The following is a 16,287-nucleotide window of genomic DNA, read 5'->3' on the forward strand; positions in this document are numbered from 1 at the left end:
CAAGGTAATGGGCCATGAAGGTAGACTTAGGGAACTCAGTGACTTATTAAAACATTATAACAGTTGTATCATAAGAGTCACAGAAGATGAAGAGAGATAAAAAGGGGGATTGGTATTATTCCATAAAATAATACGTGGAAAGTTCCCTACTATGCAGATGGACATAGACATAAAAATCCAAGTAGTACAGAGAACTCCTATTAAATTCAACAAAAGCTGACTATCTCCAAGACATATTGTAGTCAAACTCACAAAATACATCACAGACAAGGAAAGAGTCCTGAAAGATGCAAGGGAACAAAGGTGCTTACCTTAGGGCTTTCAGTACAACACAAATCTGTAAGGTGATGATCAGATTCAAATCTCACATGGTGATCACATCCACATCTTCTGGAAGACTGAAAAAACAGCATCCTTAAATTAAAGTTCCACATACTCTAGGAAACCCTGACTCCCTTGTACCAAGTTTCTCCCTTTGTGTCCACTGTGTCTTTTCACATAGTCCTAGGATAGTCAACTGGATAGTCCTATCTGCAGGAGAGAACATGTGAGAAATCCACGCTTGAACCTCACTGAAGAAACTTATCAGGTACTTTTCCCAACAAATGCAGGAGGGAAACACCAGAGCATCAGGGCTTGGGTTCATGTGTCATTCATGTCTCAGTCTGTTGCAGCTGCTGTGACAATGTACAAGGACTGGGTGGTTTGAAACAACAGACACTCATTTCTCACAGTTCTGGATTCTGGGAAGTCCAGGTCAATGTGCAAACTGAGTTGGTGTCTGGAGGGCACCCACCTCCTAGTGTGTCCTTTCCCTGTCACCTCACATGGGGTCAGGGTGCAGGGAGCTTTCCCAGTCCTGTGGTATAAGGGCAGTAATCCTGTCATGAGACTGCACCCTCCTGACCTAAATGATTCCCTAAGGCTGGTCCTCCTCGATCCATCACAGTGTCCTTAGGATTCAACCTGTGATGGTCGAGGTCACACACATTGAGCTGATATCAGCAACTGAAAGATAAGTAGTTATTCCCTGCAGGTGGAAGGCTCCTCCCATCCGGCATCTCAGCCTGAGGATTCTCATGGATCCAGTAGAACCTTCTGGTCTCTGTGTGCACACAGAGAACACAAGAACTTCAGAAGCAGTTTGAGACCTTGGGGAGTGGACAGCTTCCACTGCAGACTCGGGTAGAAATGGGTGTACTTTTATCATTATCTTTTTACTTGTGATGTTTCCGTGCATTATTCTTCTAAATTTCCAAGGATTCGTATCATTTTCTACTTAGAATGGCCATTTCTCTCTTTTGTTCTTGCCATTTTCACATGTTTAGTCGAATTAGTCATCACAGGGTATCTTTTGATTATTGCCTGTTAGCTCCTTGACCTTCATTCCTCAGTCTTCTCTTCCTGCCTCACAGATGGAAACTCTAACAAGAACACACCAGTTCTGCCTCCTTTGATGCAGGTGGGAGACTGACTCCACACAAGCCCCTCCCATGAGCAGGACCCCATCCCCACCACTGACCCACAGCACACACCCTGAGCCAGTGTCCCTCCTTGGCTCCATCCAAGCAGTTATGACTTGAGGAGAGGCCTGCCCTGCTCTCAACAGACAAGATGGTGAAGGGGATGAAAGTTTTATGTTCTCAGGTTTGTGTGTTTGTGTGTGTGTGTGTATGATCAACAGACTCTACATCCACACCATGTCCTGGTGGGGTTCCCTCTGTCTCCCACGCTGCCACTGACATTGTTGTGAACATGGTTGAAGACAGTGAGCCCCACCAGGGATCTTTCTTCTCTGGCTTTGGATTGTTGACGCCACTGTAGCCCCATATCCAGAGGGCACTTCTTGCACGCTTGCACACTGAGCTGGATTCTCCTATGATACACAGCTGAGTGCAGCTGGGACTCTTGAAAGTATTCAGGGGATTTGCATGGAGATATTTGTAATTCGTTCATATTTAGGTCCAGGAACAAGCACGTGCAAGTGACACTGACTTTTGCCCTTGCTAGTATAGGAGTTCTTCAACTTTTTATTTATGTCAGAGAATGAATAGGTAGCACAGAACTATGTGTGCAGAGAGGCTCCCTGGGGGAAACAGCTATAATGAGAGAGGAAGCCCCAGATCCTGAGAGGAAACCTGCCATATCCTCCAAATGCACCTGCTCCTGGGGCTTAAAGACAGAATTGGTGAGTAGTGTGCACCCCCTGGTGACCAGATCCCCCTCTACAGTGAGGTTTGTGTCTGGGCTCACACTGACTTCCCCTCACTGTGTCTGTTGCACAGTAATACACGGCCGTGTCCTCGTCTCTCAGGCTGTTCATCTGCAGATACAGCGTGTTCTTGCCGTTGTCTCTGGAGATGGTGAATCGGCCCTTCACAGAGTCCGCGTAGTATGTGTAACTTCCATCACAGCTAATAGCTGCGACCCACTGCAGCCCCTTCCCTGGAGCCTGGTGGACCCAGCTCATGTAGTAGCTGCTGAAGGTGAATCCAGAGGCTGCACAGGAGAGTCTCAGGGACCCGCCAGGCTTCACCAGGTCTCCCCCAGACTCCACCAGCTGCACCTCACACTGGACACCTGCAGACACAAGACATCCTGGTCAGGAAACTGTCACATATCCACTGATTCTCTCACTCATATCCACTCACATACTCAAGAGACTCATGTCTCTTGTTCTCTGTAAATTACCTTTTAAAATAGCAACAAAGAAAACCCAATGAAACACAAACTCCATGGTGAGTTGTCTGTGTTCTGTCCTGATTATGAACGGAACACCTGGGAATCCCAAAGCTGGGGCTCCTCTCCCAGCTGCAGGTTTAGGGTTGGGCAGTTTTAATCAGCAGAGGGAGGGCCATATTTGCATGTCCTCTGACTAAATAGCCAACCTGTGATCTATGCTGACAGAGAGGGCAATGACCAGAGCAGGTGTGACTGCCTTTGATTTGTTGCTATTGAGAGAATTTGGGAAAATATGTTTCTTATTATATGATTTTCCAGATCACAGACTTAGCCTCCATGTGCTACCTTTTTTTTACACATGCACAGAAATCTTTAGGTGTAGATTTCATGTGACACCATTAAGATATGTGAACATATACCCAGAATTTTAGAGGATTTGTGAGGTGTCCAAGAGCACGTATGGGGTAAGAGTGACCCCAGTATATGTTCTGTACTCCTCCCACAGGACATACAGCATCCCTGAACTTCCTGCAAGACAGAGTGGGCAGGCTCATTAAGAATGTGGAACCCCTCCCATAATGGGGACAGGATGATTGTGCTTGTTCTTGAGCTTACCTGAAATACAGAGCGAATCAGGTTCATGCAGGTGTATTTTCCAGTTTCTAATATTTCACTATCCCTGCATTCTGCCAGAGTCATCTCTGTGATTATCCCAAATAGCTTTGACGACTGTACTTGACACTCACTGTGTGTGTGGACCTGGACAGAGACCAGCTGACATCATTGCCCACCAGGAATAAAGTATAACAAGTGTGCTTATGTTTTAGAGGGTGCAGGTGGGTTCCTAGGGAGTGCTCATCCCCAGGAACCAAACAACAAGCATGTGGGGCTAACAGGAGTCTGTGATGTTGTGACGTTACCAATGACAACTCTGGCAGGACACTAGGACATGTTCCCCGGGTAGTGCGGGGAGCCATTAGAAAGAGGGTTGCAGGCAAATGTAAGTGCCTTTGAGTGTTTCCAGTAATGAACACATCACGTGGAACCTACCCTCATGACCACAGGAAGAGTCACAGGTGCAGATGGGTTTCAAATGGGGACACGGGTTACCAACAGTACAACCAGTGACAGGCACAAACCTCGTGGCAATCAGTACAACACAACTCTGTAAGGTGATGCTCAGACTCAAATCCCACAGGGTGATCACATCCACATCTTCTGGAAAGGCTGAAAAAACAACATCCTTAAAATAAAGGCCCGCAGTCTCAGAAACCCTGACTCCTTTGTTTAAAGGTCCTCTTTCTGTGTGTCCACTGTGTCCTTTCACAGAGCCCTAGGATAGTCAACTGGTTAGTCCTATCTGTAGAAGGGAACATGTGAGAAATACACCCTTGTCCTCACTGAAGGAACTTATCAGGTAGTTTTCACAACAAATGCAACAGGGAAACGCCAGAGCATCAGTGCTTGGGTTCATGTGTCACTAATGTCTCAGTCTGTTCCAGCTGCTGTAACAATGTCCATGGACTGGGTGGTTTTAAACAACAGACCCTCATTTCTCACAGTTCTGGATTCTGGGAAGTCCCAGGTCAAGGTCCAGAAAGATTTGGTGCCTGGAGAGCACCCACATCCTAGTGTGTCCTTTCCCTGTCACCTCACATGGGGTCAGGGGGCCGGGAGCTTTCCCAGTCCTGTGTATAAGGGCAGTAATCCTGTCATGAGGCTGCACCCTCCTTCCCTAAGTGCTTCCCTCTGGTCCCACTGCCGCCTCCCACCACATTCTCCTTAAGTTTCAACCTGTGATGGTAGAGTCTTACACAATGAGATGATATCAGCAACTGAAGATCAATTAGTTAGTCATTGCAGGTGGAAGGTCCTCCCAACCGGCATCTCAACCTGAAGATTCTCATAGATACAGGAGAATCTTCTGGTCTCTGCAAACACACAGTGAACACAAGACCTTCAGAACCAGCTGGTGACCTTGGGGAGTGGACAGCTTCCTTCTTATACACGGGTTAAGCCTTCAGTCCACTTCTATTATCATTTTATATTTTGTGCTTTTCCCCTGTGACATTCTTTTCATTTTCCTGGTTTCAGACCATTGTCTACTTAGAATGGCCATTTGTCTTTTTTTGTTCTCCAAGTTTTCATATTCTTTAGTGAATTAGTCATCACAACCTATCCTTTGATTATTGCCTGTTAGCTCCTTAACCTTCATCCTTCCCTCTTCTCACACCCCACACATGGGAAATCTAAGAAGAACCCCTGTGTTCTCCCTCCTTTGATGAGGGTAAGAGATTGACTTCACTCATGAACCTCCCATGAGTGAAAGTGATACATTTTTATACTCTCTCTCTCGTGTGTGTGTGTGTGTGTGTGTGTGTGAGAGAGAGAGAGAGAGAGACTGAGAGAGAGAGAGAGAGAGAGAGAGAGCATCAGAGTCCACATTCACACATTCACACAATGTCCTGGTGGGTTTTGGTCTGCTTTCACAGGCTGTCAGTGATATTGATGCGGTGACCTTGTTTCCAGACAGTGACCCTCTCCGTGGTCCTTATTCATTTTCCTTGGATTTTTGATGCCCCTGTAGCCCCATGTCCAGCATGCACTTTATGCTGCTTCTAGCAAGCTTGCACATTGAGCTGAGTGGTCCTGTGATGCACAGTGAGTGCAGCTGGGACTCCTGAAAATGTTCAGATGATGTGCATGGAGATATTTGTAACCCATTGATATTTAGGTTCAGAAACAAGCAAGTGCAAGTGACACTGTCTTTTGTGCTTGTTAGTACAGTTGATGTCCAATTTTTTTACATCAGAGAGTAAATAGGTAAGCACAGAATCACGTGTGGAGAGAGGCTTCCTGGGGGAAACTGCTGTATGGAGAGGAAACCCCAGAACCTGACAAGAAACCTGCCCATTTCCTCCACCTGCATCTGCTCATGGTGTTTAAAGACAGCATTAGTGAATAGTGTGCACCCGCTGTTGGTCCAGATTCTGGTCTACAGTGTGGTTTGTGTCTGAGCTCACACTGATGTCCCCTCACTCTGTCGCTTTCACAGTATTATACAGCCTCATCCTCGGCTCTCAGGCTGTTCATTTGCAGATACAGCATGTCCGTGCCGTTGTCTCTGGAGATGGTGGATCGGCCCTTCACAGAGTCTAAATAGCTTGTGCTACTTCCAACATCATCAATACTTGAGACCCACTGCAGCCCATTGACTGAAGCCTAGTGGGCCCAGCTCATGTACTAGCTACTGAAGGTGAATCCAGAATCTGCAAAAGAGAATATCAGGGATCCCCCCACCAGGCTTCACCAGGTCTCCCCCAGACTCTACCAGCTGCACCTCACACTGGACACCTTCAGACACAAGACATCCTGGTCAGGAAACTGTCACATATACGCTGTTTCTCTGACTCGTATCCACTCATATACTCCATGTGTCTTGTTCTCTGCAAATACCATGTGATATATGTACCCATTTATCTCCATTTTACAGGTGGATAGGTACACATTGCAGCACAGAAGGGCTTTCTGAGTGTCCAAGAGCACACATCAGGTAAGCGTGAACCCAAGTTTGGCCCTGTGCTCCCCACCATGGGACATGCCTGCCCCCCTGAACCACCTCCAGGTCACTGTTGGTCATATGTAGTGAGGTTTGCAGGCTTCCTGAGTTTCCAGATTACCAAACTGACTGAAGGGTGGAGACCACCAAGTTTCTAAACTTGGAGACACTGAGAATCCTCGAGAGAGTCACAGAATTGATGGAGACACTGCATGTTTTCAGCAACCCGAGGGACATTTACACATGCCGTCTCTGTACATATCCATGGAAAGCCTCAATAAAAATAAAATGGTGGAATTATTAGCAAACAATGAAACTCTCAACAACTGAGATCAGAACGGATGCTGTTATTTAGGGAAATGTCCTCATCTATGAAATGGAGATCATTGTACTTCTAATCTCACAGCTATTGGCATGATCCTACTAGTTAAATTTTTCCCATAACCTGGTACATCACAAATTTGAGTATTAACATTATGATTATTGATTCAAAGAAAGGAAGACACAATTGTGTTTTGATAGTTTTTCCAAACTCTTTACAGTGTTCGTGTCAGGAAGCAGTTTGCAGAGCATGGAGCTGAAAACCCTTGAGTGGAGAGCAGCTCTCAACCAACCTTTTGTCCTGGATCATGAGCTCCATGATTCCCGAGTTCCGCTGGTTGATGTACGCCTCCTGATGGTCCCAGTGCACCTGTTGATGTCACAGACCTCTGCAGAGATACAGGGACACATTTTCTCCCTCCCCATTCAGCGAACTTGCAAGGAGAGACCCTCCCATCTTGAGCATCCTTTAGAGAGGATGTCTCCTCGACCTATTTCCAGTATTTCACCCCTCAGAATGCTCCTTGTCTTTAAAAACTCACCTATAAATTTCTGTATTCAGAGGAGAGCAGGAATCTTGCATTAAGTCTTCCTTATCATTGGAATTTTGATTGGGATGGCTTTGAAGGTATAGATTGCTCTGGGTAGCATAGACATTTTAACAATGTTTATTCTTCTGATCCATGAGTATGGAATATTTTTCCATCTTTTTGTGTCTTCTTCAATTTCTTTCATGAGTGTTCTGTAGTTCCTAGAGTATAGATCCTTTACCTCTTTGGTTAGGTTTATTCTGAGGTATCTTATGGTTTTTGGTGCTATTGGAAATGGAATCGTTTCTTTAATTTCTCTTTCTACAGTTGCGTTGTTAGTGTATAAGAAGCAACTGATTTCTGTGCATTGATTTTGTATCCTGCCACATTACTGAATTGCTGGATGAGTTCTAGTAATTTGGGGGTGGAGTCTTTTGGGTTTTCCACATAAAGTATCATGTCATCTGCGAAGAGAGAGAGTTTGACTTCTTCTTTACCAATGTGAATATCTTTTATTTCTTTTTGTTGTCTGATTGCTGTTGCTAGGACTTCTAGTACTATGTTGAACAATAGTCGTGAGAGTGGGCCTCCTTGTCATGTTCCTGATCTTAACGGAAAAGCTCTCAGCTTTTCCCCATTGAGGATGATATTTGCTGTGGGTTTTTAATAGATGGATTTAATGAACTTGAGGAATGTTCCCTCTATCCCTATACTCTGAAGAGTTTTAATCAGGAATGGACGTTGTATTTTGTCAAATGCTTTTTCTGCATCAATTGAGAGGAACATATGGTTTTTCTCTCTCCACTTACTAATGTGTTCTATCACACTGATGGATTTGCAAATGTTGAACCATCATTGCATCCTGGGGATAAATCCCACTTGGTCGTAGTGGATGATCCTTTTAATGTATTGTTGGATCCTATTAGCTAGGGTCTTGTTGAGAATTTTGGAATCCATATTCATCAGGGATATCGGTCTGAAATTCTCCTTTTTGACGGGTCTTTGCCTGGTTTGGGGATTAAGGTAATTCTGGCCTCATAGAATGAGTCTGGAAGCTTTCCTTCTGTTTCTATTTTTTGAAACAGCTTCAGTAGAATAGTTATTATTTTTTCTTTGAATGTTTGGTAGACTTCCCCAGGGAATCCACCAGGCCCTGGACTCTTGTTTTTTGGGAGGTTTTTGATCACTGCTTTAATCTCGTGACTGGTTATTGGCCTATTCAGGTTGTCAATTTCTTCCTGTTTCAGTCTTGGGAGTTTATAGGTTTCCAGGAAGGCATCCATTTCATCCAGGTTGTTCAGCTTATTGGCATATAGTTGTTGATAATAATTTCTAATAATTCTATTTCGTTGGTGTTAGTTGTGATCTCTCCCCTTTCATTCATAATTTTTTAAATTTGGGTCCTTTCTCTTTTCTTTTGGATAAGTCTGGCCAGTGGTTTATCGATTATTAATTCTTTCAAAGAACTAGCTTCTAGTTTTGTTGATCTGATCTACTGTGTCTGGTTTCTAATTCATTAACCTCTGCTCTAATCTTAATTATTTCTCTTCTAATGCATGGCTTAGGCATTGTTTGTTTCCTTTTCTCTAGTTCTTTAAGGTGTAGAGTTAGTTGGTCAATTTGGGATTTTTCTATTTCTTTGAGTGAGGCTTGTATGGCGATATATTTCCCCCTTAGGACCACCTTTGCAGTATCCCATAGGTTTTGGACCGATGTGTTTTCATTCTCATTGGTTTCCATGAATTTTTTAAGTTCTTCTTTGATTTCTTGGTTGACCCAGATATTTTTTTTAAAGATTTTATTTATTTATTTGACAGAGAGAGACGCAGCAAGAGAGGGAACACAAGCAGAGGGAGTGGGAGAGAGAGAAGCAGGCTTCCCGCTGAGCAGGGAGCCTGATGCGGGGCTCGATCCCAGGACCCTGGGATCACGACCCGAGCCGAAGGCAGATGCTTAACGACTGAGCCACCCAGGCACCCCGACCGAAATATTTTTGAGCAGAGTGGTCTTTCGCTTCTAAGTGTTTGAATTTCTGCCAAATTTTTTCTTGTGATTGATTTCCAGTTTTAAAGCATTGTGGTCTGAGAATATGCAGGGAATAATCTCAGTCTTTTAGTATCAGTTGAGACCTGATTTGTGACCCAGGATGTGATCTATTCTGGAGAAAGTTCCCTGTGCACTCGAGAAGAATGAATATTCTGTTGTTTTAGGGTGGAATATTCTGTATATATCTATGAGGTCCATCTGGTCCAATGTGTCATTCAAGGCTCTTGTTTGTTGATTTTCTGCTTAGATGACCTGCCTATTGCTGAGAGTGGTATATTGAGGTCTCCTACAATTAGCCTATTGTTATCAATATGACTCTTTATTTTGGTAAACAGTTGGTTATATAGATGGCTGTTCCCATGTAGGGGGCATAGATATTTATAATTGTTAGATCTTCTTGTTGGATAGACACTTTGATATAGTGTCCTTCTGTGTCTCTAACTACAGTCTTTAGCTTAAAATCTAATTTGTGTGGCATAAGTATTGCACCCCCAACTTTCTTTTGAGTTCTGGTGGCATGGAAGATGGATATCCATTCCTTCACTTTCAGTCTGGATGTATCTTTAGGTTCAAAATGAGTCTCCTGTAGACCACATATGGATGGGTCCTGTCTTTTTTCCAATCTGCAACCCTATGCCGTTTCATGGGAGTGTTTAGGCTGTTCATGTTGAGAGTGATAATTGAAAGATATGAACTTATTGTCATCATGTTGCCTGTGAAGACCTTGTTTCTATAGATTGTCTCTGTAAATTTCTTTTCTATAGCACTCTTGGGGTCTTTCTCCTTTTAAGGAATGCCCCTTAATATTTCTTGCAGGGCCAGCTTAGTGGTCACATATTCTTTCAGTTTCTGCTGGTCGTGGAAGCTCTGCATCTCTCCATCCATTCTAAATGACAGCCTTGCCGGATAAAGTATTCTTGGCTGCATGTTCTTCTCCTTTAGTAACTTGAATATGTCTTACCAGGCCTTTCTGGTTTGCCAGGTCTCTGTGGATCGGTCTGACGTTATTCTGATATTCCTCCCTCTGTATGTAAGGAATCTGTCCCCCCAACCTTAAGATGGTTTCCTTGGTTCTAAGATTTGCGAGTTTTACTATTCCATGCCGGGGCGTTGGCCTGTTTTCCTTGATCTTGGGAGGGGTCCTCTCTGCCTCTAGGACACGAATGTTTGTGTCATTCCCCAGATTAAGGAAGTTTTCATCTATGATTTGCTCAAATATATCTTCTAGTCCTCTCTCTCTCTCCACCCACACAGGGATCCTAATAATTCTGACATTGGAACGCTTCCTGGTGCCACTTATTTCTCTAATTCTATTTTCATGGATTTTGAGTTGCTTTTCCTTGGCCTCCTCTTTTCCCTTTCCTATCAGTTGGTCTTCTAGATTACTAATTCATTCTTCTGCCGTGGTTACCCTAGCTACTAGATTATCTAGATTAGGTTGGATCTCATTGATATCATTTTTAAGTTCTGCCAATTCAGCTTTCATTTCTGCCCTTGGAGACTCTATGTTGCCATTAATCGATTTCTCCATTCTAGCTATTGTCTTCACAATTGCTACCCTGAATTCCATTTCCAACATCTTGGTTATATCTGTATCCATTTGTAAATCTTTGGCAGAAGTCACAGTCTCTGAGTCTTTCCTATCTTGGGGGCAACTCCTAATCATTCTGTTGAGGGGTGGTTGAGGGAATGTATAGAGTCCAAATTATTGACCACAACCCAAGCAAGATGCACTGTTTTATAAGGACTTTAGGGTTGCTGGCCTCTGTTTTCCCAGCCTGTCTTCTGGGGGAGGGGCCTGCCACACTGTTACTCAGGCTACCCTGTTTGGGCAGAGTTGCCCTGCCCCCTATGGTAGGGGATGGGCTCACTGGAAACCAGTTTTTTGGGATTTTGTTCCCTGGTGGCTTTCCCTGGTGGCTTTCTGTGTCTCTCCTGGGAGTCAGAGCAGAAGAGATCGTTGTCAACCCTCTGTCTCAGAGCAGAGAGGTTGAGTCTGTTCTTCGTTGAGCTATCCAGGCCACAATATCTCCATTTCTGTCTGTGCTTCTATAAACTGCAGCGTCCTGGGTTGTGCGCCCCTCAGCAACACTCCCAGTCCTCACCTCCTGGTCAGGGCGCATCCCGTCCCTTTGTGCTCCTAAAATCGCCAGCCACCCCCAGTGCCCACACGCAGCCCTGCTGTTCTGGGTTTCCATGTGGGGGGCCTCCCTAAAGTCCTTTCCCCATTGCTACTGGTCTGTGAGTCTATGCCCGGTCCCCAGCAGGGACGCTATCGCTCACTGGTGGTGTAGGATCCCAACAGCTCGTCTCCCTACCCCTTCCATTTATCTTAGGATATATACCTGTGGAATCACAGCTTCCAGCTTCGTACCTCAAAACCAAACACCTGCGATATTCTGTTTGCAGAGATCTAGATCTATGTTCTTGATTCTCAGGCTGATTTTGTGGGTGTTCAGAGTGGTCTGGTAGATATCCAGCTCAATCCTGGGGACTGGTCGGAATAGGGTCCCCTACTCCTCCAGCATCTTTTCCCTCTCCTCCTAAAATCTAATTTATCTGGTATGAAGATTGTTACCTCATCTTTCTGTTGATGTCCATTAGCATGATAAGTGTTTCTCCACCCCCTCACTCTCAGTCTGGAGGTGTATTTATGTCTTAAATGAGTGTCTTGGCAGGGTAGATTCAAGTTGGCAGAGGAGTAGGGGACCCCATTTCAACTGGCCCCCTGAATTTAGCTGGATATCTATCAAACCATTTTGAACACTCACAAAATCAGCTTGAGATCTAAGAATATATATCTGGACATCGACAAGCAGAAAAGCGACTGCTTTTTGCAAGTAAGGACATCATGAATCTGCAGGGATATATAGGAAGATAAACAGAAGGGGGAGTGAGCCTCCATATGCTGGTTCTTGGAAAGTCATATAACCCCAGAGCACAAATCGGAACCCTTACAAGTCTGCTCTAGGAAGAGACATCCCCCTCTGAAAGGGGCTCTGGAAATGAAAAGGCAGAATTCTAGGTAGAGCATTGTGGTCCCGGTAGATGAGGAACTACAGAGCAGAAGTGGCTGGCTGAACTGGTAGAGTGCCCGAGCAGAGGAGCCAGGAAGCAGGTTATGGTCAGTGAGGCCAGGAAAGGACTCTCACCTCAGATCACCCATAAACCAGGAGCTGAGCCAGTCGATAATCACTTTTTTCCTGAGCAGCCTGAAAAAATCTGGAACCAGCACCCAGCACAAGGGAAACACTCCCAGGGCAGTATTGGTCCAGAAAGGACATTAGAGCAGCACCTAGACATGACCAAGGAGCTTCGGTGCGAGTGAACCTGTGGCTGCTCATGGTTTCAGAATCACAAAGAGCAAAAAAAAAAAAAAAAAAAAAAGAATCACAAAGGGCAGTGGCAGTCCCAGGCCGCTGGGATTACCTCTGAGAGAGAGTTGTTGTGGGTGCACACACTGGGAGGCTGTGGTTTTTGGCATTGCCTACAGAAGTGGTGACTGATTGTAACTGAGGGTTTATTAAAGAGACCTGACTGCGATTTATCTGCTGGGTGGCCATAATTTGCTTTGATCCTCGGAAGACGTCCAGAAAGCCTCCAGTGAACAAAAGCCACACAGAGGACTGTTTTCCACTGAGCCTATCCCCTGATAGGGGGTGGGGCAACTGCACCCAGGCAGGATTACTTGAGAAACAGTGCAGCAGGCCCCTCCCCCAGAAGGCAGGCTGGAAGAAAAGGTGGAGGACAACCCTATAGATGCTCTAAGTCTGTAAAATCCCAACAACAGGGGAAAATAGTATATTGACCTCCACATGTGGCCTCATGATTCATTTATTTTTGAGATAAAATTCTCCTTTTCTTTTTTCAGTTTTCTACTGCTTTTTCTGTTTTTTTTTTTTTTTCCCTTTGTGCCTTCTGCTCATCTCAACTAGGTATTTATTATATCAACTTATATTTCATAGTCGATTTTTTAATTCTATTTTTCACACCTGTATTTTTATAGACACAAGCTTTATTTTAGTCCATTTTTACTCTATTCAATTTTATCTTCATATATGTATATATATAGGATTTACTTTCCTTGTAATTTGGGAAGTAGTGTCCTCTAACACACAGTCCAAATACAACCGGGAAGAACTCGAATACCCTGCTGTGTCCACACTGAGTGATTTTAGTCCCCTTCCGCTCCCCCCTTTTAAAAAATAATTTTATTCCTGTGTTTCATTATGGCTTTGTTTTTGCTGGTGGCTTCCAACTACTCCAGATTTTGCTAGGGGGCCTCTTGCATGGGCCGTGGTGGATATTTTGGACTCTGCTCATTCATTCAACCATCCATCAATAGAAGGACTAGGAGGAGAAACTCTCAACAAAGAAAAGAACCAGAGACAATGTCCTCTGCCACAGAACTAATGGATATGGATATAAGCAAGATGTCAGAGATAGAATTCTGCCTTTTCATTTCCAGAGCCCCTTTCAGAGGGGGATGTCTCTTCCTAGAGCAGACTTGTAAGGGTTCCGATTTTGTGCTCTGGTGTTATATGACTTTCCAAGAACCATCATATGGAGGCTCACTTCCCCTTCTGTTTATCTTCCGGAATAGCAACCACAAAGTCAATAGCTAGGCTTGAGAAATATCCATAGCAGGGTAGCAACCACAAAGTCAATAGCTAGGCTTGAGAAATGCATTAGTGACAATATAGAGTCTCTAAGAACAGAAATGAGATTTAATCATGCCGAACTAAAAAAAATGCTATGAATGAGAAGCTGTCTAAACTGGATATGATAACGTCAGGGTAAGTGAGGCAGAAAAGAGAATCAGTGATCTAGAAGATAAGCTGTTGGAAAGTAAGGAAGTTGAGGAAAACAGAGATAGGCTGCTAGTAGATCATGAAAAAAAGAAAAGGATTGAGGAAATTAATGATGCCATGAAACCTTCCAACGACGGAATTATTGGGATCCACAGGGGGTGGAGAGAGAGAGAGGGCTAGAAGGTATATTTGAACAAATCATAGCTGAGAACTTTCCTAATCTGGGGAAGGAAACAAGCATTCGAGTCCAAGAAGCAGAGAGGACATCTCCCAAAATCAATAAAAACAGATCAACACCTCCACATATACTACTGAAGCTTGCAAATTTTACAGCCAAAGAATCAATCCTGACAATAGCTAGGGAGAGGAGTTTCCTTACATACGGAGGGAGGAACATCAGAATAACTTCAGCCCTGTCTACAGAAACGTGGCATGCCAGAAAGGGCTGGCAAGACATTTTCAGGTTACTAAATGAGAAGTAGATTCATTGAAGAATACTTTATCCAGCAAGGCTGTCATTCAGAATGGATGGAGAGATAAAGAGTTCTTAGGAGAGGCAGAAACTGAAAGAATATGTGACCACCAAGCCAGCCCTGTAAGTAATATTAAGGGGGATTCTGTTAAGTAAAGAGAGACCCCAAGAGTAATATAGACCAGAAAATAACAGAGACAATCTACAGAAACAGATCCCACAGAGTCATCACATCCACATCTTCTGGAAGGTTTGAAAAAACAGCATCCTTAAATTAAAGCTCTACAATCGCTCAGAAACCCTGACACCCTTGTACCAAGGTTCTCCCTCTATTTGTCCACTGTGTCTTTTCACATAGTCCTAGGATAGTCAACTGGTTAGTCCTATCTGCAGGAGGGAACATGTGAGAAATACACCCTTGAACCTCACTGAAGGAGCTTATCGGGGACGTTTCACAACAAATGCAGCAGGGAAACTCCAGAGCATCAGTGCTTCAGTTCATGTGTCACTAATGTCTCAGTCTGTTCCAGCTGCTGTTACAATGTACATGGGCTGGGTGGTTTTGACAACAGATACTCATTTCTCACAGTTCTGAAGTCTGGGAAGTCCCAGGTCAAGGTGCAGACAGATCTGGTGTCTGGAGAGCACCCACATCCGAGGCTGTCCTTTCCCTGACACTTCACATGGGGTGAGGGGGCAGGGAGCTTTCCCTGTCCTGATGTATAAGGGCACTATTCCCATAATGAAGCTGCACCCAGCTGACCTAGGTGCTTCCCTAAGGCCCCACCTCCTCCTCCCATCACATTGTCATTAGGTTCAACATGGTGATGGTAGTGGTCATACACATTGAGCTGATATCAGCACCTGGAGGATCAATTAGTTATTCCCTGCAGGTGGAAGGTCCCTCCCATCCAACACCTCAACGGGAAGATTCTCATGGATCATAGAAGCTTCTGGTCTCTGCACGCATGCAGCAAACCCAAGACCTTCAGAACCAGCTGGTGACTTTGGGGACTGGATATCTTCCACCCCAGACACTGGGTACAACTCAGTCTACTTCTATCATGACTTTATTACTTGTGATTTTCCATGGATCATTCTTTTTATTTTGCAAGGATTCAGAATTTCTCTACTTAGTATGGTCATTTCTCTCCTTTGTTCTCCGTTTTCATTCGTGTTTAGTGGAATTATTCATCATATGGTTGTTTTGTTTATTGTCCACTAGCTTGTTGAACTTCATTCCTCCCTCTTCTCCTACTTCGTCACTGATGGAACATCTAAAAGGAACCCACGGGTTCTCCCTCCTTTGATGCAGGTGGGAGACTGACTCCACACAATCCCATCCCCTGAACAGGACTACATCCATACCACTGACCCACAACACACACCCTGAGCCAGCGTCCTTCCCTGGCTTTCTCCAAGCAGTTATGAGTTGCTGAGAGGCCTGTCCTGCTCTCAGCAGACATTATGGTGAAGGTGATAAAGTTTTTATACTCTCGTGTGTGTGTGTGTGTGTGTGTGTGTGTGTGTGTGTGTGGTGTCATCAGACTCCACGTCCACACCATATCCTGTTCCCTCTGGGGGACACAGGGGGACCCTCTGTTTTCCAATGCTGTCATTAACGTTGACGCTGTGAGCATGGTCAAGATAGTGACCTCCACCAAGCCTCTTAATTCTCTTGCTTTGGATTGTTGATGCCGCTGTAGCTTCCTGTCCAGCACGCAATTTATGCTGCTTCTAACAAGCTTGCACATTGAGCTGGGTGTTCCTGTGATGCACAATGAGTGCAGCTGGGACTTCTATAAATGTTAAGATGATGTGCATGGAGATATTTGTAATTCATTGATATTTAGGGATAGGAAGAAC

The sequence above is a fragment of the Halichoerus grypus genome, chromosome 8, assembly GCF_964656455.1.
Source record: "Halichoerus grypus chromosome 8, mHalGry1.hap1.1, whole genome shotgun sequence".
NCBI lineage: Eukaryota > Metazoa > Chordata > Mammalia > Carnivora > Phocidae > Halichoerus > Halichoerus grypus.